This window comes from Chiloscyllium plagiosum, unplaced genomic scaffold (genome assembly GCF_037043375.1).
Source record: "Chiloscyllium plagiosum isolate Xiang-an unplaced genomic scaffold, Cpla_swu_hap1 HiC_scaffold_33, whole genome shotgun sequence".
In the NCBI taxonomy this organism is placed as follows: Eukaryota; Metazoa; Chordata; class Chondrichthyes; order Orectolobiformes; family Hemiscylliidae; genus Chiloscyllium; species Chiloscyllium plagiosum.
In genome coordinates this window covers 21534455-21558322 of record NW_028270171.1, presented here as the reverse complement: position 1 = coordinate 21558322, position 23868 = coordinate 21534455, and the positions used below count along the sequence as shown (strand labels likewise).

The window sequence follows — 23868 nt, the reverse complement described above, 5'->3', positions numbered from 1 at the left end:
GTGGTTTTCTGTCCATCTGTTACCTAGCCGCGTAGATCGCGCTGACGACCAATCAGATGGCACGGGCCGGAGCCGCCATGGAAGCGCACGTCAGGTCGACTGCAGAGAGGTTTCTCCCGCTGATCGGGGACAACAGCAGGGTCATTCTCCCGGTGATCGGGGACAGCAGCAGCGGCGGCGGCGGCGGCAGGGTCATTTCCCCGGCATCTACAAGATTCACCAGAATTCCTCAGGCAGCAACCTTCCAAACCCATGGCCAACACAGCCTTGAGGGATGACGGCAGCAGATCCGTGGGAACACCACCATTCGCAAGTTCTTTCCCGAGGCACTCGCTGTCCTGAATTGCAAATATATCGTTGTTCCTCCGGTGTCACTGGGTCAAAATCTGGAATCCCCGCCCAAACAGCATCGCGGGGCTACCGACAGCACATGGACTGCAGCGGTTCGAGAGAGCAGCTCACCACCAGGGTGATCTCGGGATGGGCAAGAAATGTTGGCCTTGACAGAAAGATCCTATTCATTTCCTCCCCTTGTGTTCGTGTCGCTTGCCCATTGATGCGAATCATTGTTTCCCTCACGTACAGGATTCGCTCCTTGGCATTCCACATCAATCTGAAAAGTTGTGAAAAGTGAATTACGTCCGTGCACCCTTTCTTTATCGTCCACTTTCAATATCCTCTCTACTTGTATCCGACTCTCTGTGTAGAATGGGGAGGGAGCTGATCTCCCTATGTAAACAGGTCACGCTGCAAGTGCACCTCATCGCCACAAGCAGCTCGATTTGACCTCTCCGTTCACATTACTGCAGATTGCGGAGAACATTTGAAGCCGATCCAGTTGACAAACTGACAACTATTTTGCTACTTGCACCACAAATGATGACAAACCATTCCAAATCGTACGGGTGGCACGGTGGCTCAGTGGTTAGTACGGCTGCCTCGTGGCACCAGGGAGCTGAAGTGAGTTCCAGCCTCGGGCGATCGTCTGTGTGAATAATCTTTACGTGCAGGCATAGCCACTAAAGCAGGTTGCTTCCGCGTAGTAGTTTGCGAAGAAACAAACAGAGATGGGGGTTTCACTCTATTCAGGAAACAGACCAAAGCCATTTCTTTCTTGTTCAAGAAAATATTCGGATAAATTTGATGCGTCGGTGGGTGTGGGGAAGGGATTGTGGGGGCTGATCTGATAGCCATTTGACATTGGCTGAGTTATGGGATCCCACAACCTGATTTGACTGTGTTAAAAATCCCACAACACCAGGTTACAGCTCAACGGGGTTATTTGGAAGTACAGCAGTCACCACCACCCCCGCCGTACCATCGGTGGGATACGTTCCAAGACCGACCGCAGAAGACCGAAACGGCGGATAGGGGCAAACCCATTCATTTAAATTGGAAAGTTACCTTCCTGGCAGCCCCCTGGTTCCAGAATGTTCCCTGTAGCACGTTCGGGCCGCGGATATGGGGGTTACCCTGTCCTGGCTTTCAGCGTGCTGCACCTTCGTCAGGTAACTGCAGAGCAGGATCATAAGACAGAAAACTGGTAACAAAAGATGATAGTTTCATGCAACTGAAAAGACAATAGATGGAACAATCACTGCAATCAACACGGCAAACTAGCAAAGGCAAGAGATTCACATTCCATTAACCTGCTTTTGAACTTGGCTAGTAGGCATTGGCTGCACCATTCCTGGAAACACTGCAATACCAGGCTGATACATGGAGGGGACAGAGCAAGCCCTTAAGCCATCTCCCTGCTCCAAAAATCCATTTAATACAAACACTCCCACGTTCGGGAGATATCAGCGATTAAACTGATAAGAACAGAAACTACACATATTCCAAGCCAAAAGGCCGAGAAGCGATAGCACATTAATACTCCAACGGTGGGGGTCATATTTGCCGACTATCCTTTCCATCAGCTTGATGATATTCAAAGTTCGTTTATTCCCTTACCGTGTACCTTCCAAGATTTCCGACCAGATCGGAAGATCACTTTGCAGCAGTCGCTGTGCTTTCCCCGTGGTTTTCTGTCCATCTGTTACCTAGCCGCGCAGATCGCGCTGACGACCAATCAGATGGCACGGGCCGGAGCCGCCATGGAAGCGCACGTCAGGTCGACTGCAGAGAGGTTTCTCCCGCTGATCGGGGACAGCAGCAGGGTCATTCTCCCGCTGATCGGGGACAGCAGCAGCAGCGGCGGCGGCAGGGTCATTTCCCCGGCATCTACAAGATTCACCAGAATTCCTCGGGCAGCAACCTTCCAAACCCATGGCCAACACAGCCTTGAGGGATGACGGCAGCAGATCCGTGGGAACACCACCATTCGCAAGTTCTTTCCCGAGGCACTCGCTGTCCTGAATTGCAAATATATCGTTGTTCCTCCGGTGTCACTGGGTCAAAATCTGGAATCCCCGCCCAAACAGCATCGCGGGGCTACCGACAGCACATGGACTGCAGCGGTTCGATGAGCAGCTCACCACCAGGGTGATCTCGGGATGGGCAAGAAATGTTGGCCTTGACAGAAAGATCCTATTCATTTCCTCCCCTTGTGTTCGTGTCGCTCGCCCATAAATGCGAATCATTGTTTCCCTCACGTACAGGATTCGCTCCTTGGCATTCCACATCAATCTGAAAAGTTGTGAAAAGTGAATTACGTCCGTGCACCCTTTCTTTATCGTCCACTTTCAATATCCTCTCTACTTGTATCCGACTCTCTGTGTAGAATGGGGAGGGAGCTGATCTCCCTATGTAAACAGGTCACGCTGCAAGCGCACCTCATCGCCACAAGCAGCTCGATTTGACCTCTCCGTTCACATTACTGCAGATTGCTGAGAACATTTGAAGCCGATCCAGTTGACAAACTGACAACTATTTTGCTACTTGCACCACAAACGATGACAAACCATTCCAAATCGTACGGGTGGCATTGTGGCTCAGTGGTTAGTACGGCTGCCTCGTGGCACCAGGGAGCTGAAGTGAGTTCCAGCCTCGGGCGATCGTCTGTGTGAATAATCTTTACGTGCAGACATAGCCACTAAAGCAGGTTGCTTCCGTATAGTAGTTTGCGAAGAAACAAACAGAGATGGGGGTTTCACTCTATTCAGGAAACAGACCAAAGCCATTTCTTTCTTGTTCAAGAAAATATTCGGATAAATTTGATGCGTCGGTGGGTGTGGGGAAGGGATTGTGGGGGCTGATCTGATAGCCATTTGACATTGGCTGAGTTATGGGATCCCACAACCTGATTTGACTGTGTTAAAAATCCCACAACACCAGGTTACAGCTCAACGGGGTTATTTGGAAGTACAGCAGTCACCACCACCCCCGCCGTACCATCGGTGGGATACGTTCCAAGACCGACCGCAGAAGACCGAAACGGCGGATAGGGGCAAACCCATTCATTTAAATTGGAAAGTTACCTTCCTGGCAGCCCCCTGGTTCCAGAATGTTCCCTGTAGCACGTTCGGGCCGCGGATATGGGGGTTACCCTGTCCTGGCTTTCAGCGTGCTGCACCTTCGTCAGGTAACTGCAGAGCAGGATCATAAGACAGAAAACTGGTAACAAAAGATGATAGTTTCATGCAACTGAAAAGACAATAGATGGAACAATCACTGCAATCAACACGGCAAACTAGCAAAGGCAAGAGATTCACATTCCATTAACCTGCTTTTGAACTTGGCTAGTAGGCATTGGCTGCACCATTCCTGGAAACACTGCAATACCAGGCTGATACATGGAGGGGACAGAGCAAGCCCTTAAGCCATCTCCCTGCTCCAAAAATCCATTTAATACAAACACTCCCACGTTCGGGAGATATCAGCGATTAAACTGATAAGAACAGAAACTACACATATTCCAAGCCAAAAGGCCGAGAAGCGATAGCACATTAATACTCCAACGGTGGGGGTCATATTTGCCGACTATCCTTTCCATCAGCTTGATGATATTCAAAGTTCGTTTATTCCCTTACCGTGTACCTTCCAAGATTTCCGACCAGATCGGAAGATCACTTTGCAGCAGTCGCTGTGCTTTCCCCGTGGTTTTCTGTCCATCTGTTACCTAGCCGCGCAGATCGCGCTGACGACCAATCAGATGGCACGGGCCGGAGCCGCCATGGAAGCGCACGTCAGGTCGACTGCAGAGAGGTTTCTCCCGCTGATCGGGGACAGCAGCAGGGTCATTCTCCCGCTGATCGGGGACAGCAGCAGCAGCGGCGGCGGCAGGGTCATTTCCCCGGCATCTACAAGATTCACCAGAATTCCTCGGGCAGCAACCCTCCAAACCCATGGCCAACACAGCCTTGAGGGATGACGGCAGCAGATCCGTGGGAACACCACCATTCGCAAGTTCTTTCCCGAGGCACTCGCTGTCCTGAATTGCAAATATATCGTTGTTCCTCCGGTGTCACTGGGTCAAAATCTGGAATCCCCGCCCAAACAGCATCGCGGGGCTACCGACAGCACATGGACTGCAGCGGTTCGATGAGCAGCTCACCACCAGGGTGATCTCGGGATGGGCAAGAAATGTTGGCCTTGACAGAAAGATCCTATTCATTTCCTCCCCTTGTGTTCGTGTCGCTTGCCCATTGATGCGAATCATTGTTTCCCTCACGTACAGGATTCGCTCCTTGGCATTCCACATCAATCTGAAAAGTTGTGAAAAGTGAATTACGTCCGTGCACCCTTTCTTTATCGTCCACTTTCAATATCCTCTCTACTTGTATCCGACTCTCTGTGTAGAATGGGGAGGGAGCTGATCTCCCTATGTAAACAGGTCACGCTGCAAGTGCACCTCATCGCCACAAGCAGCTCGATTTGACCTCTCCGTTCACATTACTGCAGATTGCTGAGAACATTTGAAGCCGATCCAGTTGACAAACTGACAACTATTTTGCTACTTGCACCACAAATGATGACAAACCATTCCAAATCGTACGGGTGGCACGGTGGCTCAGTGGTTAGTACGGCTGCCTCGTGGCACCAGGGAGCTGAAGTGAGTTCCAGCCTCGGGCGATCGTCTGTGTGAATAATCTTTACGTGCAGGCATAGCCACTAAAGCAGGTTGCTTCCGCGTAGTAGTTTGCGAAGAAACAAACAGAGATGGGGGTTTCACTCTATTCAGGAAACAGACCAAAGCCATTTCTTTCTTGTTCAAGAAAATATTCGGATAAATTTGATGCGTCGGTGGGTGTGGGGAAGGGGTTGTGGGGGCTGATCTGATAGCCATTTGACATTGGCTGAGTTATGGGATCCCACAACCTGATTTGACTGTGTTAAAAATCCCACAACACCAGGTTACAGGCCAACGGGGTTATTTGGAAGTACAGCAGTCACCACCACCCCCGCCGTACCATCGGTGGGATACGTTCCAAGACCGACCGCAGAAGACCGAAACGGCGGATAGGGGCAAACCCATTCATTTAAATTGGAAAGTTACCTTCCTGGCAGCCCCCTGGTTCCAGAATGTTCCCTGTAGCACGTTCGGGCCACGGATAGAGGGGTTACCCTGTCCTGGCTTTCAGCGTGCTGCACCTTCGTCAGGTAACTGCAGAGCAGGATCATAAGACAGAAAACTGGTAACAAAAGATGATAGTTTCATGCAACTGAAAAGACAAGAGATGGAACAATCACTGCAATCAACACGGCAAACTAGCAAAGGCAAGAGATTCACATTCCATTAACCTGCTTTTGAACTTGGCTAGTAGGCATTGGCTGCACCATTCCTGGAAACACTGCAATACCAGGCTGATACATGGAGGGGACAGAGCAAGCCCTTAAGCCATCTCCCTGCTCCAAAAATCCATTTAATACAAACACTCCCACGTTCGGGAGATATCAGCGATTAAACTGATAAGAACAGAAACTACACATATTCCGAGCCAAAAGGCCGAGAAGCGATAGCACATTAATACTCCAACGGTGGGGGTCATATTTGCCGACTATCCTTTCCATCAGTTTGATGATATTCAAAGTTCGTTTATTCCCTTACCGTGTCCCTTCCAAGATTTCCGACCAGATCGGAAGATCACTTTGCAGCAGTCGCAGTGCTTTCCCCGTGGTTTTCTGTCCATCTGTTACCTAGCCGCGTAGATCGCGCTGACGACCAATCAGATGGCACGGGCCGGAGCCGCCATGGAAGCGCACGTCAGGTCGACTGCAGAGAGGTTTCTCCCGCTGATCGGGGACAGCAGCAGGGTCATTCTCCCGGTGATCGGGGACAGCAGCAGCGGCGGCGGCGGCGGCAGGGTCATTTCCCCGGCATCTACAAGATTCACCAGAATTCCTCAGGCAGCAACCTTCCAAACCCATGGCCAACACAGCCTTGAGGGATGACGGCAGCAGATCCGTGGGAACACCACCATTCGCAAGTTCTTTCCCGAGGCACTCGCTGTCCTGAATTGCAAATATATCGTTGTTCCTCCGGTGTCACTGGGTCAAAATCTGGAATCCCCGCCCAAACAGCATCGCGGGGCTACCGACAGCACATGGACTGCAGCGGTGCGAGAGAGCAGCTCACCACCAGGGTGATCTCGGGATGGGCAAGAAATGTTGGCCTTGACAGAAAGATCCTATTCATTTCCTCCCCTTGTGTTCGTGTCGCTTGCCCATTGATGCGAATCATTGTTTCCCTCACGTACAGGATTCGCTCCTTGGCATTCCACATCAATCTGAAAAGTTGTGAAAAGTGAATTACGTCCGTGCACCCTTTCTTTATCGTCCACTTTCAATATCCTCTCTACTTGTATCCGACTCTCTGTGTAGAATGGGGAGGGAGCTGATCTCCCTATGTAAACAGGTCACGCTGCAAGTGCACCTCATCGCCACAAGCAGCTCGATTTGACCTCTCCGTTCACATTACTGCAGATTGCGGAGAACATTTGAAGCCGATCCAGTTGACAAACTGACAACTATTTTGCTACTTGCACCACAAATGATGACAAACCATTCCAAATCGTACGGGTGGCACGGTGGCTCAGTGGTTAGTACGGCTGCCTCGTGGCACCAGGGAGCTGAAGTGAGTTCCAGCCTCGGGCGATCGTCTGTGTGAATAATCTTTACGTGCAGGCATAGCCACTAAAGCAGGTTGCTTCCGCGTAGTAGTTTGCGAAGAAACAAACAGAGATGGGGGTTTCACTCTATTCAGGAAACAGACCAAAGCCATTTCTTTCTTGTTCAAGAAAATATTCGGATAAATTTGATGCGTCGGTGGGTGTGGGGAAGGGATTGTGGGGGCTGATCTGATAGCCATTTGACATTGGCTGAGTTATGGGATCCCACAACCTGATTTGACTGTGTTAAAAATCCCACAACACCAGGTTACAGCTCAACGGGGTTATTTGGAAGTACAGCAGTCACCACCACCCCCGCCGTACCATCGGTGGGATACGTTCCAAGACCGACCGCAGAAGACCGAAACGGCGGATAGGGGCAAACCCATTCATTTAAATTGGAAAGTTACCTTCCTGGCAGCCCCCTGGTTCCAGAATGTTCCCTGTAGCACGTTCGGGCCGCGGATATGGGGGTTACCCTGTCCTGGCTTTCAGCGTGCTGCACCTTCGTCAGGTAACTGCAGAGCAGGATCATAAGACAGAAAACTGGTAACAAAAGATGATAGTTTCATGCAACTGAAAAGACAATAGATGGAACAATCACTGCAATCAACACGGCAAACTAGCAAAGGCAAGAGATTCACATTCCATTAACCTGCTTTTGAACTTGGCTAGTAGGCATTGGCTGCACCATTCCTGGAAACACTGCAATACCAGGCTGATACATGGAGGGGACAGAGCAAGCCCTTAAGCCATCTCCCTGCTCCAAAAATCCATTTAATACAAACACTCCCACGTTCGGGAGATATCAGCGATTAAACTGATAAGAACAGAAACTACACATATTCCAAGCCAAAAGGCCGAGAAGCGATAGCACATTAATACTCCAACGGTGGGGGTCATATTTGCCGACTATCCTTTCCATCAGCTTGATGATATTCAAAGTTCGTTTATTCCCTTACCGTGTACCTTCCAAGATTTCCGACCAGATCGGAAGATCACTTTGCAGCAGTCGCTGTGCTTTCCCCGTGGTTTTCTGTCCATCTGTTACCTAGCCGCGCAGATCGCGCTGACGACCAATCAGATGGCACGGGCCGGAGCCGCCATGGAAGCGCACGTCAGGTCGACTGCAGAGAGGTTTCTCCCGCTGATCGGGGACAGCAGCAGGGTCATTCTCCCGCTGATCGGGGACAGCAGCAGCAGCGGCGGCGGCAGGGTCATTTCCCCGGCATCTACAAGATTCACCAGAATTCCTCGGGCAGCAACCTTCCAAACCCATGGCCAACACAGCCTTGAGGGATGACGGCAGCAGATCCGTGGGAACACCACCATTCGCAAGTTCTTTCCCGAGGCACTCGCTGTCCTGAATTGCAAATATATCGTTGTTCCTCCGGTGTCACTGGGTCAAAATCTGGAATCCCCGCCCAAACAGCATCGCGGGGCTACCGACAGCACATGGACTGCAGCGGTTCGATGAGCAGCTCACCACCAGGGTGATCTCGGGATGGGCAAGAAATGTTGGCCTTGACAGAAAGATCCTATTCATTTCCTCCCCTTGTGTTCGTGTCGCTCGCCCATAAATGCGAATCATTGTTTCCCTCACGTACAGGATTCGCTCCTTGGCATTCCACATCAATCTGAAAAGTTGTGAAAAGTGAATTACGTCCGTGCACCCTTTCTTTATCGTCCACTTTCAATATCCTCTCTACTTGTATCCGACTCTCTGTGTAGAATGGGGAGGGAGCTGATCTCCCTATGTAAACAGGTCACGCTGCAAGCGCACCTCATCGCCACAAGCAGCTCGATTTGACCTCTCCGTTCACATTACTGCAGATTGCTGAGAACATTTGAAGCCGATCCAGTTGACAAACTGACAACTATTTTGCTACTTGCACCACAAACGATGACAAACCATTCCAAATCGTACGGGTGGCATTGTGGCTCAGTGGTTAGTACGGCTGCCTCGTGGCACCAGGGAGCTGAAGTGAGTTCCAGCCTCGGGCGATCGTCTGTGTGAATAATCTTTACGTGCAGACATAGCCACTAAAGCAGGTTGCTTCCGTATAGTAGTTTGCGAAGAAACAAACAGAGATGGGGGTTTCACTCTATTCAGGAAACAGACCAAAGCCATTTCTTTCTTGTTCAAGAAAATATTCGGATAAATTTGATGCGTCGGTGGGTGTGGGGAAGGGGTTGTGGGGGCTGATCTGATAGCCATTTGACATTGGCTGAGTTATGGGATCCCACAACCTGATTTGACTGTGTTAAAAATCCCACAACACCAGGTTACAGGCCAACGGGGTTATTTGGAAGTACAGCAGTCACCACCACCCCCGCCGTACCATCGGTGGGATACGTTCCAAGACCGACCGCAGAAGACCGAAACGGCGGATAGGGGCAAACCCATTCATTTAAATTGGAAAGTTACCTTCCTGGCAGCCCCCTGGTTCCAGAATGTTCCCTGTAGCACGTTCGGGCCACGGATAGAGGGGTTACCCTGTCCTGGCTTTCAGCGTGCTGCACCTTCGTCAGGTAACTGCAGAGCAGGATCATAAGACAGAAAACTGGTAACAAAAGATGATAGTTTCATGCAACTGAAAAGACAAGAGATGGAACAATCACTGCAATCAACACGGCAAACTAGCAAAGGCAAGAGATTCACATTCCATTAACCTGCTTTTGAACTTGGCTAGTAGGCATTGGCTGCACCATTCCTGGAAACACTGCAATACCAGGCTGATACATGGAGGGGACAGAGCAAGCCCTTAAGCCATCTCCCTGCTCCAAAAATCCATTTAATACAAACACTCCCACGTTCGGGAGATATCAGCGATTAAACTGATAAGAACAGAAACTACACATATTCCGAGCCAAAAGGCCGAGAAGCGATAGCACATTAATACTCCAACGGTGGGGGTCATATTTGCCGACTATCCTTTCCATCAGTTTGATGATATTCAAAGTTCGTTTATTCCCTTACCGTGTCCCTTCCAAGATTTCCGACCAGATCGGAAGATCACTTTGCAGCAGTCGCAGTGCTTTCCCCGTGGTTTTCTGTCCATCTGTTACCTAGCCGCGTAGATCGCGCTGACGACCAATCAGATGGCACGGGCCGGAGCCGCCATGGAAGCGCACGTCAGGTCGACTGCAGAGAGGTTTCTCCCGCTGATCGGGGACAGCAGCAGGGTCATTCTCCCGGTGATCGGGGACAGCAGCAGCGGCGGCGGCGGCGGCAGGGTCATTTCCCCGGCATCTACAAGATTCACCAGAATTCCTCAGGCAGCAACCTTCCAAACCCATGGCCAACACAGCCTTGAGGGATGACGGCAGCAGATCCGTGGGAACACCACCATTCGCAAGTTCTTTCCCGAGGCACTCGCTGTCCTGAATTGCAAATATATCGTTGTTCCTCCGGTGTCACTGGGTCAAAATCTGGAATCCCCGCCCAAACAGCATCGCGGGGCTACCGACAGCACATGGACTGCAGCGGTGCGAGAGAGCAGCTCACCACCAGGGTGATCTCGGGATGGGCAAGAAATGTTGGCCTTGACAGAAAGATCCTATTCATTTCCTCCCCTTGTGTTCGTGTCGCTTGCCCATTGATGCGAATCATTGTTTCCCTCACGTACAGGATTCGCTCCTTGGCATTCCACATCAATCTGAAAAGTTGTGAAAAGTGAATTACGTCCGTGCACCCTTTCTTTATCGTCCACTTTCAATATCCTCTCTACTTGTATCCGACTCTCTGTGTAGAATGGGGAGGGAGCTGATCTCCCTATGTAAACAGGTCACGCTGCAAGTGCACCTCATCGCCACAAGCAGCTCGATTTGACCTCTCCGTTCACATTACTGCAGATTGCGGAGAACATTTGAAGCCGATCCAGTTGACAAACTGACAACTATTTTGCTACTTGCACCACAAATGATGACAAACCATTCCAAATCGTACGGGTGGCACGGTGGCTCAGTGGTTAGTACGGCTGCCTCGTGGCACCAGGGAGCTGAAGTGAGTTCCAGCCTCGGGCGATCGTCTGTGTGAATAATCTTTACGTGCAGGCATAGCCACTAAAGCAGGTTGCTTCCGCGTAGTAGTTTGCGAAGAAACAAACAGAGATGGGGGTTTCACTCTATTCAGGAAACAGACCAAAGCCATTTCTTTCTTGTTCAAGAAAATATTCGGATAAATTTGATGCGTCGGTGGGTGTGGGGAAGGGATTGTGGGGGCTGATCTGATAGCCATTTGACATTGGCTGAGTTATGGGATCCCACAACCTGATTTGACTGTGTTAAAAATCCCACAACACCAGGTTACAGCTCAACGGGGTTATTTGGAAGTACAGCAGTCACCACCACCCCCGCCGTACCATCGGTGGGATACGTTCCAAGACCGACCGCAGAAGACCGAAACGGCGGATAGGGGCAAACCCATTCATTTAAATTGGAAAGTTACCTTCCTGGCAGCCCCCTGGTTCCAGAATGTTCCCTGTAGCACGTTCGGGCCGCGGATATGGGGGTTACCCTGTCCTGGCTTTCAGCGTGCTGCACCTTCGTCAGGTAACTGCAGAGCAGGATCATAAGACAGAAAACTGGTAACAAAAGATGATAGTTTCATGCAACTGAAAAGACAATAGATGGAACAATCACTGCAATCAACACGGCAAACTAGCAAAGGCAAGAGATTCACATTCCATTAACCTGCTTTTGAACTTGGCTAGTAGGCATTGGCTGCACCATTCCTGGAAACACTGCAATACCAGGCTGATACATGGAGGGGACAGAGCAAGCCCTTAAGCCATCTCCCTGCTCCAAAAATCCATTTAATACAAACACTCCCACGTTCGGGAGATATCAGCGATTAAACTGATAAGAACAGAAACTACACATATTCCAAGCCAAAAGGCCGAGAAGCGATAGCACATTAATACTCCAACGGTGGGGGTCATATTTGCCGACTATCCTTTCCATCAGCTTGATGATATTCAAAGTTCGTTTATTCCCTTACCGTGTACCTTCCAAGATTTCCGACCAGATCGGAAGATCACTTTGCAGCAGTCGCTGTGCTTTCCCCGTGGTTTTCTGTCCATCTGTTACCTAGCCGCGCAGATCGCGCTGACGACCAATCAGATGGCACGGGCCGGAGCCGCCATGGAAGCGCACGTCAGGTCGACTGCAGAGAGGTTTCTCCCGCTGATCGGGGACAGCAGCAGGGTCATTCTCCCGCTGATCGGGGACAGCAGCAGCAGCGGCGGCGGCAGGGTCATTTCCCCGGCATCTACAAGATTCACCAGAATTCCTCGGGCAGCAACCTTCCAAACCCATGGCCAACACAGCCTTGAGGGATGACGGCAGCAGATCCGTGGGAACACCACCATTCGCAAGTTCTTTCCCGAGGCACTCGCTGTCCTGAATTGCAAATATATCGTTGTTCCTCCGGTGTCACTGGGTCAAAATCTGGAATCCCCGCCCAAACAGCATCGCGGGGCTACCGACAGCACATGGACTGCAGCGGTTCGATGAGCAGCTCACCACCAGGGTGATCTCGGGATGGGCAAGAAATGTTGGCCTTGACAGAAAGATCCTATTCATTTCCTCCCCTTGTGTTCGTGTCGCTCGCCCATAAATGCGAATCATTGTTTCCCTCACGTACAGGATTCGCTCCTTGGCATTCCACATCAATCTGAAAAGTTGTGAAAAGTGAATTACGTCCGTGCACCCTTTCTTTATCGTCCACTTTCAATATCCTCTCTACTTGTATCCGACTCTCTGTGTAGAATGGGGAGGGAGCTGATCTCCCTATGTAAACAGGTCACGCTGCAAGCGCACCTCATCGCCACAAGCAGCTCGATTTGACCTCTCCGTTCACATTACTGCAGATTGCTGAGAACATTTGAAGCCGATCCAGTTGACAAACTGACAACTATTTTGCTACTTGCACCACAAACGATGACAAACCATTCCAAATCGTACGGGTGGCATTGTGGCTCAGTGGTTAGTACGGCTGCCTCGTGGCACCAGGGAGCTGAAGTGAGTTCCAGCCTCGGGCGATCGTCTGTGTGAATAATCTTTACGTGCAGACATAGCCACTAAAGCAGGTTGCTTCCGTATAGTAGTTTGCGAAGAAACAAACAGAGATGGGGGTTTCACTCTATTCAGGAAACAGACCAAAGCCATTTCTTTCTTGTTCAAGAAAATATTCGGATAAATTTGATGCGTCGGTGGGTGTGGGGAAGGGGTTGTGGGGGCTGATCTGATAGCCATTTGACATTGGCTGAGTTATGGGATCCCACAACCTGATTTGACTGTGTTAAAAATCCCACAACACCAGGTTACAGGCCAACGGGGTTATTTGGAAGTACAGCAGTCACCACCACCCCCGCCGTACCATCGGTGGGATACGTTCCAAGACCGACCGCAGAAGACCGAAACGGCGGATAGGGGCAAACCCATTCATTTAAATTGGAAAGTTACCTTCCTGGCAGCCCCCTGGTTCCAGAATGTTCCCTGTAGCACGTTCGGGCCACGGATAGAGGGGTTACCCTGTCCTGGCTTTCAGCGTGCTGCACCTTCGTCAGGTAACTGCAGAGCAGGATCATAAGACAGAAAACTGGTAACAAAAGATGATAGTTTCATGCAACTGAAAAGACAAGAGATGGAACAATCACTGCAATCAACACGGCAAACTAGCAAAGGCAAGAGATTCACATTCCATTAACCTGCTTTTGAACTTGGCTAGTAGGCATTGGCTGCACCATTCCTGGAAACACTGCAATACCAGGCTGATACATGGAGGGGACAGAGCAAGCCCTTAAGCCATCTCCCTGCTCCAAAAATCCATTTAATACAAACACTCCCACGTTCGGGAGATATCAGCGATTAAACTGATAAGAACAGAAACTACACATATTCCGAGCCAAAAGGCCGAGAAGCGATAGCACATTAATACTCCAACGGTGGGGGTCATATTTGCCGACTATCCTTTCCATCAGTTTGATGATATTCAAAGTTCGTTTATTCCCTTACCGTGTCCCTTCCAAGATTTCCGACCAGATCGGAAGATCACTTTGCAGCAGTCGCAGTGCTTTCCCCGTGGTTTTCTGTCCATCTGTTACCTAGCCGCGTAGATCGCGCTGACGACCAATCAGATGGCACGGGCCGGAGCCGCCATGGAAGCGCACGTCAGGTCGACTGCAGAGAGGTTTCTCCCGCTGATCGGGGACAGCAGCAGGGTCATTCTCCCGGTGATCGGGGACAGCAGCAGCGGCGGCGGCGGCGGCAGGGTCATTTCCCCGGCATCTACAAGATTCACCAGAATTCCTCAGGCAGCAACCTTCCAAACCCATGGCCAACACAGCCTTGAGGGATGACGGCAGCAGATCCGTGGGAACACCACCATTCGCAAGTTCTTTCCCGAGGCACTCGCTGTCCTGAATTGCAAATATATCGTTGTTCCTCCGGTGTCACTGGGTCAAAATCTGGAATCCCCGCCCAAACAGCATCGCGGGGCTACCGACAGCACATGGACTGCAGCGGTGCGAGAGAGCAGCTCACCACCAGGGTGATCTCGGGATGGGCAAGAAATGTTGGCCTTGACAGAAAGATCCTATTCATTTCCTCCCCTTGTGTTCGTGTCGCTTGCCCATTGATGCGAATCATTGTTTCCCTCACGTACAGGATTCGCTCCTTGGCATTCCACATCAATCTGAAAAGTTGTGAAAAGTGAATTACGTCCGTGCACCCTTTCTTTATCGTCCACTTTCAATATCCTCTCTACTTGTATCCGACTCTCTGTGTAGAATGGGGAGGGAGCTGATCTCCCTATGTAAACAGGTCACGCTGCAAGTGCACCTCATCGCCACAAGCAGCTCGATTTGACCTCTCCGTTCACATTACTGCAGATTGCGGAGAACATTTGAAGCCGATCCAGTTGACAAACTGACAACTATTTTGCTACTTGCACCACAAATGATGACAAACCATTCCAAATCGTACGGGTGGCACGGTGGCTCAGTGGTTAGTACGGCTGCCTCGTGGCACCAGGGAGCTGAAGTGAGTTCCAGCCTCGGGCGATCGTCTGTGTGAATAATCTTTACGTGCAGGCATAGCCACTAAAGCAGGTTGCTTCCGCGTAGTAGTTTGCGAAGAAACAAACAGAGATGGGGGTTTCACTCTATTCAGGAAACAGACCAAAGCCATTTCTTTCTTGTTCAAGAAAATATTCGGATAAATTTGATGCGTCGGTGGGTGTGGGGAAGGGATTGTGGGGGCTGATCTGATAGCCATTTGACATTGGCTGAGTTATGGGATCCCACAACCTGATTTGACTGTGTTAAAAATCCCACAACACCAGGTTACAGCTCAACGGGGTTATTTGGAAGTACAGCAGTCACCACCACCCCCGCCGTACCATCGGTGGGATACGTTCCAAGACCGACCGCAGAAGACCGAAACGGCGGATAGGGGCAAACCCATTCATTTAAATTGGAAAGTTACCTTCCTGGCAGCCCCCTGGTTCCAGAATGTTCCCTGTAGCACGTTCGGGCCGCGGATATGGGGGTTACCCTGTCCTGGCTTTCAGCGTGCTGCACCTTCGTCAGGTAACTGCAGAGCAGGATCATAAGACAGAAAACTGGTAACAAAAGATGATAGTTTCATGCAACTGAAAAGACAATAGATGGAACAATCACTGCAATCAACACGGCAAACTAGCAAAGGCAAGAGATTCACATTCCATTAACCTGCTTTTGAACTTGGCTAGTAGGCATTGGCTGCACCATTCCTGGAAACACTGCAATACCAGGCTGATACATGGAGGGGACAGAGCAAGCCCTTAAGCCATCTCCCTGCTCCAAAAATCCATTTAATACAAACACTCCCACGTTCGGGAGATATCAGCGATTAAACTGATAAGAACAGAAACTACACATATTCCAAGCCAAAAGGCCGAGAAGCGATAGCACATTAATACTCCAACGGTGGGGGTCATATTTGCCGACTATCCTTTCCATCAGCTTGATGATATTCAAAGTTCGTTTATTCCCTTACCGTGTACCTTCCAAGATTTCCGACCAGATCGGAAGATCACTTTGCAGCAGTCGCTGTGCTTTCCCCGTGGTTTTCTGTCCATCTGTTACCTAGCCGCGCAGATCGCGCTGACGACCAATCAGATGGCACGGGCCGGAGCCGCCATGGAAGCGCACGTCAGGTCGACTGCAGAGAGGTTTCTCCCGCTGATCGGGGACAGCAGCAGGGTCATTCTCCCGCTGATCGGGGACAGCAGCAGCAGCGGCGGCGGCAGGGTCATTTCCCCGGCATCTACAAGATTCACCAGAATTCCTCGGGCAGCAACCTTCCAAACCCATGGCCAACACAGCCTTGAGGGATGACGGCAGCAGATCCGTGGGAACACCACCATTCGCAAGTTCTTTCCCGAGGCACTCGCTGTCCTGAATTGCAAATATATCGTTGTTCCTCCGGTGTCACTGGGTCAAAATCTGGAATCCCCGCCCAAACAGCATCGCGGGGCTACCGACAGCACATGGACTGCAGCGGTTCGATGAGCAGCTCACCACCAGGGTGATCTCGGGATGGGCAAGAAATGTTGGCCTTGACAGAAAGATCCTATTCATTTCCTCCCCTTGTGTTCGTGTCGCTCGCCCATAAATGCGAATCATTGTTTCCCTCACGTACAGGATTCGCTCCTTGGCATTCCACATCAATCTGAAAAGTTGTGAAAAGTGAATTACGTCCGTGCACCCTTTCTTTATCGTCCACTTTCAATATCCTCTCTACTTGTATCCGACTCTCTGTGTAGAATGGGGAGGGAGCTGATCTCCCTATGTAAACAGGTCACGCTGCAAGCGCACCTCATCGCCACAAGCAGCTCGATTTGACCTCTCCGTTCACATTACTGCAGATTGCTGAGAACATTTGAAGCCGATCCAGTTGACAAACTGACAACTATTTTGCTACTTGCACCACAAACGATGACAAACCATTCCAAATCGTACGGGTGGCATTGTGGCTCAGTGGTTAGTACGGCTGCCTCGTGGCACCAGGGAGCTGAAGTGAGTTCCAGCCTCGGGCGATCGTCTGTGTGAATAATCTTTACGTGCAGACATAGCCACTAAAGCAGGTTGCTTCCGTATAGTAGTTTGCGAAGAAACAAACAGAGATGGGGGTTTCACTCTATTCAGGAAACAGACCAAAGCCATTTCTTTCTTGTTCAAGAAAATATTCGGATAAATTTGATGCGTCGGTGGGTGTGGGGAAGGGGTTGTGGGGGCTGATCTGATAGCCATTTGACATTGGCTGAGTTATGGGATCCCACAACCTGATTTGACTGTGTTAAAAATCCCACAACACCAGGTTACAGGCCAACGGGGTTATTTGGAAGTACAGCAGTCACCACCACCCCCGCCGTACCATCGGTGGGATACGTTCCAAGACCGACCGCAGAAGACCGAAACGGCGGATAGGGGCAAACCCATTCATTTAAATTGGAAAGTTACCTTCCTGGCAGCCCCCTGGTTCCAGAATGTTCCCTGTAGCACGTTCGGGCCACGGATAGAGGGGTTACCCTGTCCTGGCTTTCAGCGTGCTGCACCTTCGTCAGGTAACTGCAGAGCAGGATCATAAGACAGAAAACTGGTAACAAAAGATGATAGTTTCATGCAACTGAAAAGACAAGAGATGGAACAATCACTGCAATCAACACGGCAAACTAGCAAAGGCAAGAGATTCACATTCCATTAACCTGCTTTTGAACTTGGCTAGTAGGCATTGGCTGCACCATTCCTGGAAACACTGCAATACCAGGCTGATACATGGAGGGGACAGAGCAAGCCCTTAAGCCATCTCCCTGCTCCAAAAATCCATTTAATACAAACACTCCCACGTTCGGGAGATATCAGCGATTAAACTGATAAGAACAGAAACTACACATATTCCGAGCCAAAAGGCCGAGAAGCGATAGCACATTAATACTCCAACGGTGGGGGTCATATTTGCCGACTATCCTTTCCATCAGTTTGATGATATTCAAAGTTCGTTTATTCCCTTACCGTGTCCCTTCCAAGATTTCCGACCAGATCGGAAGATCACTTTGCAGCAGTCGCAGTGCTTTCCCCGTGGTTTTCTGTCCATCTGTTACCTAGCCGCGTAGATCGCGCTGACGACCAATCAGATGGCACGGGCCGGAGCCGCCATGGAAGCGCACGTCAGGTCGACTGCAGAGAGGTTTCTCCCGCTAATCGGGGACAGCAGCAGGGTCATTCTCCCGGTGATCGGGGACAGCAGCAGCGGCGGCGGCGGCGGCAGGGTCATTTCCCCGGCATCTACAAGATTCACCAGAATTCCTCAGGCAGCAACCTTCCAAACCCATGGCCAACACAGCCTTGAGGGATGACGGCAGCAGATCCGTGGGAACACCACCATTCGCAAGTTCTTTCCCGAGGCACTCGCTGTCCTGAATTGCAAATATATCGTTGTTCCTCCGGTGTCACTGGGTCAAAATCTGGAATCCCCGCCCAAACAGCATCGCGGGGCTACCGACAGCACATGGACTGCAGCGGTGCGAGAGAGCAGCTCACCACCAGGGTGATCTCGGGATGGGCAAGAAATGTTGGCCTTGACAGAAAGATCCTATTCATTTCCTCCCCTTGTGTTCGTGTCGCTTGCCCATTGATGCGAATCATTGTTTCCCTCACGTACAGGATTCGCTCCTTGGCATTCCACATCAATCTGAAAAGTTGTGAAAAGTGAATTACGTCCGTGCACCCTTTCTTTATCGTCCACTTTCAATATCCTCTCTACTTGTATCCGACTCTCTGTGTAGAATGGGGAGGGAGCTGATCTCCCTATGTAAACAGGTCACGCTGCAAGTGCACCTCATCGCCACAAGCAGCTCGATTTGACCTCTCCGTTCACATTACTGCAGATTGCGGAGAACATTTGAAGCCGATCCAGTTGACAAACTGACAACTATTTTGCTACTTGCACCACAAATGATGACAAACCATTCCAAATCGTACGGGTGGCACGGTGGCTCAGTGGTTAGTACGGCTGCCTCGTGGCACCAGGGAGCTGAAGTGAGTTCCAGCCTCGGGCGATCGTCTGTGTGAATAATCTTTACGTGCAGGCATAGCCACTAAAGCAGGTTGCTTCCGCGTAGTAGTTTGCGAAGAAACAAACAGAGATGGGGGTTTCACTCTATTCAGGAAACAGACCAAAGCCATTTCTTTCTTGTTCAAGAAAATATTCGGATAAATTTGATGCGTCGGTGGGTGTGGGGAAGGGATTGTGGGGGCTGATCTGATAGCCATTTGACATTGGCTGAGTTATGGGATCCCACAACCTGATTTGACTGTGTTAAAAATCCCACAACACCAGGTTACAGCTCAACGGGGTTATTTGGAAGTACAGCAGTCACCACCACCCCCGCCGTACCATCGGTGGGATACGTTCCAAGACCGACCGCAGAAGACCGAAACGGCGGATAGGGGCAAACCCATTCATTTAAATTGGAAAGTTACCTTCCTGGCAGCCCCCTGGTTCCAGAATGTTCCCTGTAGCACGTTCGGGCCGCGGATATGGGGGTTACCCTGTCCTGGCTTTCAGCGTGCTGCACCTTCGTCAGGTAACTGCAGAGCAGGATCATAAGACAGAAAACTGGTAACAAAAGATGATAGTTTCATGCAACTGAAAAGACAATAGATGGAACAATCACTGCAATCAACACGGCAAACTAGCAAAGGCAAGAGATTCACATTCCATTAACCTGCTTTTGAACTTGGCTAGTAGGCATTGGCTGCACCATTCCTGGAAACACTGCAATACCAGGCTGATACATGGAGGGGACAGAGCAAGCCCTTAAGCCATCTCCCTGCTCCAAAAATCCATTTAATACAAACACTCCCACGTTCGGGAGATATCAGCGATTAAACTGATAAGAACAGAAACTACACATATTCCAAGCCAAAAGGCCGAGAAGCGATAGCACATTAATACTCCAACGGTGGGGGTCATATTTGCCGACTATCCTTTCCATCAGCTTGATGATATTCAAAGTTCGTTTATTCCCTTACCGTGTACCTTCCAAGATTTCCGACCAGATCGGAAGATCACTTTGCAGCAGTCGCTGTGCTTTCCCCGTGGTTTTCTGTCCATCTGTTACCTAGCCGCGCAGATCGCGCTGACGACCAATCAGATGGCACGGGCCGGAGCCGCCATGGAAGCGCACGTCAGGTCGACTGCAGAGAGGTTTCTCCCGCTGATCGGGGACAGCAGCAGGGTCATTCTCCCGCTGATCGGGGACAGCAGCAGCAGCGGCGGCGGCAGGGTCATTTCCCCGGCATCTACAAGATTCACCAGAATTCCTCGGGCAGCAACCTTCCAAACCCATGGCCAACACAGCCTTGAGGGATGACGGCAGCAGATCCGTGGGAACACCACCATTCGCAAGTTCTTTCCCGAGGCACTCGCTGTCCTGAATTGCAAATATATCGTTGTTCCTCCGGTGTCACTGGGTCAAAATCTGGAATCCCCGCCCAAACAGCATCGCGGGGCTACCGACAGCACATGGACTGCAGCGGTTCGATGAGCAGCTCACCACCAGGGTGATCTCGGGATGGGCAAGAAATGTTGGCCTTGACAGAAAGATCCTATTCATTTCCTCCCCTTGTGTTCGTGTCGCTCGCCCATAAATGCGAATCATTGTTTCCCTCACGTACAGGATTCGCTCCTTGGCATTCCACATCAATCTGAAAAGTTGTGAAAAGTGAATTACGTCCGTGCACCCTTTCTTTATCGTCCACTTTCAATATCCTCTCTACTTGTATCCGACTCTCTGTGTAGAATGGGGAGGGAGCTGATCTCCCTATGTAAACAGGTCACGCTGCAAGCGCACCTCATCGCCACAAGCAGCTCGATTTGACCTCTCCGTTCACATTACTGCAGATTGCTGAGAACATTTGAAGCCGATCCAGTTGACAAACTGACAACTATTTTGCTACTTGCACCACAAACGATGACAAACCATTCCAAATCGTACGGGTGGCATTGTGGCTCAGTGGTTAGTACGGCTGCCTCGTGGCACCAGGGAGCTGAAGTGAGTTCCAGCCTCGGGCGATCGTCTGTGTGAATAATCTTTACGTGCAGACATAGCCACTAAAGCAGGTTGCTTCCGTATAGTAGTTTGCGAAGAAACAAACAGAGATGGGGGTTTCACTCTATTCAGGAAACAGACCAAAGCCATTTCTTTCTTGTTCAAGAAAATATTCGGATAAATTTGATGCGTCGGTGGGTGTGGGGAAGGGGTTGTGGGGGCTGATCTGATAGCCATTTGACATTGGCTGAGTTATGGGATCCCACAACCTGATTTGACTGTGTTAAAAATCCCACAACACCAGGTTACAGGCCAACGGGGTTATTTGGAAGTACAGCAGTCACCACCACCCCCGCCGTACCATCGGTGGGATACGTTCCAAGACCGACCGCAGAAGACCGAAACGGCGGATAGGGGCAAACCCATTCATTTAAATTGGAAAGTTACCTTCCTGGCAGCCCCCTGGTTCCAGAATGTTCCCTGTAGCACGTTCGGGCCACGGATAGAGGGGTTACCCTGTCCTGGCTTTCAGCGTGCTGCACCTTCGTCAGGTAACTGCAGAGCAGGATCATAAGACAGAAAACTGGTAACAAAAGATGATAGTTTCATGCAACTGAAAAGACAAGAGATGGAACAATCACTGCAATCAACACGGCAAACTAGCAAAGGCAAGAGATTCACATTCCATTAACCTGCTTTTGAACTTGGCTAGTAGGCATTGGCTGCACCATTCCTGGAAACACTGCAATACCAGGCTGATACATGGAGGGGACAGAGCAAGCCCTTAAGCCATCTCCCTGCTCCAAAAATCCATTTAATACAAACACTCCCACGTTCGGGAGATATCAGCGATTAAACTGATAAGAACAGAAACTACACATATTCCGAGCCAAAAGGCCGAGAAGCGATAGCACATTAATACTCCAACGGTGGGGGTCATATTTGCCGACTATCCTTTCCATCAGTTTGATGATATTCAAAGTTCGTTTATTCCCTTACCGTGTCCCTTCCAAGATTTCCGACCAGATCGGAAGATCACTTTGCAGCAGTCGCAGTGCTTTCCCCGTGGTTTTCTGTCCATCTGTTACCTAGCCGCGTAGATCGCGCTGACGACCAATCAGATGGCACGGGCCGGAGCCGCCATGGAAGCGCACGTCAGGTCGACTGCAGAGAGGTTTCTCCCGCTGATCGGGGACAGCAGCAGGGTCATTCTCCCGGTGATCGGGGACAGCAGCAGCGGCGGCGGCGGCGGCAGGGTCATTTCCCCGGCATCTACAAGATTCACCAGAATTCCTCAGGCAGCAACCTTCCAAACCCATGGCCAACACAGCCTTGAGGGATGACGGCAGCAGATCCGTGGGAACACCACCATTCGCAAGTTCTTTCCCGAGGCACTCGCTGTCCTGAATTGCAAATATATCGTTGTTCCTCCGGTGTCACTGGGTCAAAATCTGGAATCCCCGCCCAAACAGCATCGCGGGGCTACCGACAGCACATGGACTGCAGCGGTGCGAGAGAGCAGCTCACCACCAGGGTGATCTCGGGATGGGCAAGAAATGTTGGCCTTGACAGAAAGATCCTATTCATTTCCTCCCCTTGTGTTCGTGTCGCTTGCCCATTGATGCGAATCATTGTTTCCCTCACGTACAGGATTCGCTCCTTGGCATTCCACATCAATCTGAAAAGTTGTGAAAAGTGAATTACGTCCGTGCACCCTTTCTTTATCGTCCACTTTCAATATCCTCTCTACTTGTATCCGACTCTCTGTGTAGAATGGGGAGGGAGCTGATCTCCCTATGTAAACAGGTCACGCTGCAAGTGCACCTCATCGCCACAAGCAGCTCGATTTGACCTCTCCGTTCACATTACTGCAGATTGCGGAGAACATTTGAAGCCGATCCAGTTGACAAACTGACAACTATTTTGCTACTTGCACCACAAATGATGACAAACCATTCCAAATCGTACGGGTGGCACGGTGGCTCAGTGGTTAGTACGGCTGCCTCGTGGCACCAGGGAGCTGAAGTGAGTTCCAGCCTCGGGCGATCGTCTGTGTGAATAATCTTTACGTGCAGGCATAGCCACTAAAGCAGGTTGCTTCCGCGTAGTAGTTTGCGAAGAAACAAACAGAGATGGGGGTTTCACTCTATTCAGGAAACAGACCAAAGCCATTTCTTTCTTGTTCAAGAAAATATTCGGATAAATTTGATGCGTCGGTGGGTGTGGGGAAGGGATTGTGGGGGCTGATCTGATAGCCATTTGACATTGGCTGAGTTATGGGATCCCACAACCTGATTTGACTGTGTTAAAAATCCCACAACACCAGGTTACAGCTCAACGGGGTTATTTGGAAGTACAGCAGTCACCACCACCCCCGCCGTACCATCGGTGGGATACGTTCCAAGACCGACCGCAGAAGACCGAAACGGCGGATAGGGGCAAACCCATTCATTTAAATTGGAAAGTTACCTTCCTGGCAGCCCCCTGGTTCCAGAATGTTCCCTGTAGCACGTTCGGGCCGCGGATATGGGGGTTACCCTGTCCTGGCTTTCAGCGTGCTGCACCTTCGTCAGGTAACTGCAGAGCAGGATCATAAGACAGAAAACTGGTAACAAAAGATGATAGTTTCATGCAACTGAAAAGACAATAGATGGAACAATCACTGCAATCAACACGGCAAACTAGCAAAGGCAAGAGATTCACATTCCATTAACC

The 23868-nt window shown here is 50.4% G+C and overlaps 11 non-coding genes across 11 annotated transcripts; all 11 read right to left on the bottom strand.

The window, feature by feature from the left end:
* Positions 1-1674: 1674 nt before the first annotated feature.
* LOC148141354 (U2 spliceosomal RNA) lies at positions 1675-1866 on the bottom strand. Its single transcript, XR_015752594.1, has one exon. It is a non-coding gene; the product is annotated as a U2 spliceosomal RNA (small nuclear RNA).
* Positions 1867-3692: 1826 nt separating this feature from the next.
* LOC148141353 (U2 spliceosomal RNA) lies at positions 3693-3884 on the bottom strand. Its single transcript, XR_015752593.1, has one exon. It is a non-coding gene; the product is annotated as a U2 spliceosomal RNA (small nuclear RNA).
* A 1826-nt stretch (positions 3885-5710) lies between these two features.
* LOC148141352 (U2 spliceosomal RNA) lies at positions 5711-5902 on the bottom strand. The gene has a single exon (XR_015752661.1). It is a non-coding gene; the product is annotated as a U2 spliceosomal RNA (small nuclear RNA).
* A 1830-nt stretch (positions 5903-7732) lies between these two features.
* On the bottom strand, positions 7733-7924 carry LOC148141351 (U2 spliceosomal RNA). The gene has a single exon (XR_015752592.1). It is a non-coding gene; the product is annotated as a U2 spliceosomal RNA (small nuclear RNA).
* A 1826-nt stretch (positions 7925-9750) lies between these two features.
* Positions 9751-9942, bottom strand: LOC148141350 (U2 spliceosomal RNA). Its single transcript, XR_015752660.1, has one exon. It is a non-coding gene; the product is annotated as a U2 spliceosomal RNA (small nuclear RNA).
* Positions 9943-11772: 1830 nt separating this feature from the next.
* LOC148141349 (U2 spliceosomal RNA) lies at positions 11773-11964 on the bottom strand. The gene has a single exon (XR_015752590.1). It is a non-coding gene; the product is annotated as a U2 spliceosomal RNA (small nuclear RNA).
* Positions 11965-13790: 1826 nt separating this feature from the next.
* Positions 13791-13982, bottom strand: LOC148141348 (U2 spliceosomal RNA). Its single transcript, XR_015752659.1, has one exon. It is a non-coding gene; the product is annotated as a U2 spliceosomal RNA (small nuclear RNA).
* A 1830-nt stretch (positions 13983-15812) lies between these two features.
* On the bottom strand, positions 15813-16004 carry LOC148141347 (U2 spliceosomal RNA). The gene has a single exon (XR_015752589.1). It is a non-coding gene; the product is annotated as a U2 spliceosomal RNA (small nuclear RNA).
* Positions 16005-17830: 1826 nt separating this feature from the next.
* Positions 17831-18022, bottom strand: LOC148141346 (U2 spliceosomal RNA). The gene has a single exon (XR_015752657.1). It is a non-coding gene; the product is annotated as a U2 spliceosomal RNA (small nuclear RNA).
* A 1830-nt stretch (positions 18023-19852) lies between these two features.
* On the bottom strand, positions 19853-20044 carry LOC148141345 (U2 spliceosomal RNA). Its single transcript, XR_015752588.1, has one exon. It is a non-coding gene; the product is annotated as a U2 spliceosomal RNA (small nuclear RNA).
* A 1826-nt stretch (positions 20045-21870) lies between these two features.
* Positions 21871-22062, bottom strand: LOC148141344 (U2 spliceosomal RNA). The gene has a single exon (XR_015752656.1). It is a non-coding gene; the product is annotated as a U2 spliceosomal RNA (small nuclear RNA).
* Positions 22063-23868: the final 1806 nt, after the last annotated feature.